The 2,878-nt window shown below is 39.0% G+C and overlaps 1 non-coding gene across 1 annotated transcript; it reads right to left on the bottom strand.

Annotated features, from left to right (window-relative positions):
* Positions 1 to 2,486: 2,486 nt before the first annotated feature.
* Positions 2,487 to 2,593, bottom strand: LOC117986970 (U6 spliceosomal RNA). The gene has a single exon (XR_004674241.1). It is a non-coding gene; the product is annotated as a U6 spliceosomal RNA (small nuclear RNA).
* Between the last annotated feature and the right edge of the window lie 285 nt (positions 2,594 to 2,878).

The following is a 2,878-nucleotide window of genomic DNA, read 5'->3' as shown; positions in this document are numbered from 1 at the left end:
CCTTTCGGTTTTCAGTCTGCTCCTGTAACCGTTGAGCTATCGAGGCTTTAAAAGAACTAAAGACTGAAGATACTTCGGCCTCCATAGCCAGATCATAGCGTTATTATTCTAAGACCTAGTCAGAACGTGGCTAGAACGATGCGGGTTCTAAGTTCTAACTTCTACTAGTCCTGCAAGCTCTGAAATTCTAGTTTTTTTTATAGTAAGTACATAGATCGAAAATAAGACTATTGAGACTTTTCGTCCGATACGATATTATTATCTAAAACCTAGATCGATTCAAACACTTTTGGTAAATTCTTGACCCAGTTTATATTGGGGTCATTGCCTGAGAACTACCTACATTTTATTATGTTCTACTGTTATTGTTGTTACTTCAATATTATATTTTTATATTTTTTCACACACACTACACTTACGTAGGTACGTGCTGATAATAAATTCACAACGTTTGTTATTTACGTTTACTATTGTCCATGAACACTTCCGTATTCGATAAATATGTTTTAGCATGACGCATCATGCATTACTAATTAACAAGCAAGTTAGGACTTAGGTAAATGCCCCTAAATGTTGGGCTTTGGTTTCTCAATATTTGTTGTTAACGAATTTATGACGTTCACGTAGATTAATTACTAAATAGATATTTTAAATCGTGAAAAATTAGATAATCATCTTCCTTTTTGCAAATTAATAAGGTACCTATTTTACCATAAAACCAATACTACTGGTAACATAATATCATCGTTACTGGTGGTTTCCCAGTTGGGGAAATCCGGGATTCGATCCCGGGCATGCACCTTTAACTTTTTTGAGTTATGTGTATGCTTTAACGATGAAAGAAAATTATCGTGAAGAATCCTGCATGCCTGAGAGTTCTCCAAAATGTTCTCAAATGTATGTGAAGCCTGCCAAGTGCCAATCCGCACTTGGCCAACGTGGTAGAATATGGTCAACCCTTTCCCATTCTGAGAGGAGACCCGTGCTAAGTAGTGAGCCGGCGATGGGTTGTTGGTGGTGCCTGAGATTGAACCCCGGATTCCACGGAGAGACTGACTAGGCTAGCACCGCTTCACGCATACGCGGTACCTAATGTAGGTACGCGACAGGTCGAAATGGCAATCGGGGAGAAAACGTCCCTCATACCCGCACATAGCCCCCGCGCTAATTCGGTGCGGGCGAGCGAGGGTGACGTGCGGGTGTGCGGGGCGTCCCCGGCCTCATACCCCGATTGCCATCTCAACCTATCCTATATCTCGGACTATACATACCTAAATGTGTAGATACGTCTCGCCTCAATCATCATCAATATCTGAACATTTTCACACGTTTTGTAGGATGTGGTAATTAATTATTGGAAAAGATAAGATTTTTTCTTGAAAAACTTTAAATTTTTCTCGAGCATATGAAGCTAATTTGAAATTCAACTAGATGCTGACATTTAATTTACGGTCTAAGTAACATTAATTTATTATTGCGAAACCATCTGAATTTGATCTGAGCTGAGGTAGCAGATACCTAAATTTACCTAAACGCAACCCTTACCCACATATACACATTTATATCCCCCTTTTCCCCTTCAATTGAACGTAAAGCTTGTGCTAGGAGTAGGTACGACAATAGTGCAACGGGTGGGATTTGATTTGAACCAGTGACCTTTCGGCTTTCAGTCCGCTACCTTTTACCGTTGAGCTATATCCTAGGGCTCTAATAAAGATTAGCTTCATCCAAATTTCACATCGACTTGGCGTACGTGCTTATTTCAAGATACCTACTTACTTACCTACCCAACTTCTGCTAACGACAGGGAAGTATTAACATACTTCTCGATAAGTCATAACTTGATTCATCAAAACCGCTTCCTCATTGCTAGTGGCGTATGGAAAAATATTGTGAAACAACTGAATACTGATTAAGTTTACGTGACTCTCGGCTTGGCTTTGTGAAAGCCTTGGGCATATTACGCGCGATGGCAACGCGGCTGCTAGTATACGGAAGGGTTGTTTATACTGCAGATCGCGCGTATAACTATTATACTTAGTAGGTACTTCCGCTGCTACCATCGCGCTCCGCAATGTGATGCGCTTATCTTCTTACCCCTACGCGTGGCTAGGCCCCTAGTTTACACTCAAACTAGTTATTGTCAATGAACTACTTGGGACTAAAATTCGTACCTAGTTGTAATGTGACTAGGTATAATATTTTACGAAGACACATAAAAACGAAATCAGGACAATCTGGCTTTCATGGCAACGAAGCCAATACAAGGGAACCGTAAGTCGTAGTAGTCCCGCTACGGCTACTGGCATGACATCGCGTTCCGCTGTGTGACGCACTTCTTGACTTTAAACCTAGTCAGCTCTATTTACACAAACTCTAAAGTTGTCACTGATCCTATTTTGGATAAAACTCGTAAGTTGTTTATGTGAAGTTAAAACTTTAGGAAAAAAAATTTGGTGACGTAGCTTACTGCAAATAATTCCTCAAAAAATGTGGAACGCTTCACGATTTTGCGTGTCATCCTTGCGCAGGGGCCATGCTAATCTTCTCTGTATCGTTCCAATTTTAGTATATGTACTGCCGAAGCGAGTACACTTACTAAGCAATCACTATCGTATATATAGTACAAATATGAAAAAACTCCAATAGCACGATGTAGAATTTATTTCAATTATTTACCTAATTATTACTTTTTTCTTTTTTAATTTCTTTGTAAATAACCTAACCAACATTAGATATAAAATAATGACAACTTTTTTCAATAAAAAACATAGGTTTATATTTTTTATTTAATTTTATTGACAACTTAATATTTAAAGCTACCAGCGCCATCTATGATCGCCTTTATACATTAAACGCCTATCTTCTGAATGACCCC

Source organism: Maniola hyperantus, chromosome 1 (assembly GCF_902806685.2).
Source record: "Maniola hyperantus chromosome 1, iAphHyp1.2, whole genome shotgun sequence".
NCBI classification, from domain to species: domain Eukaryota; kingdom Metazoa; phylum Arthropoda; class Insecta; order Lepidoptera; family Nymphalidae; genus Maniola; species Maniola hyperantus.
Note: the sequence above shows the minus strand (reverse complement) of the source record. Positions and strands in the feature narration are given on the sequence as shown.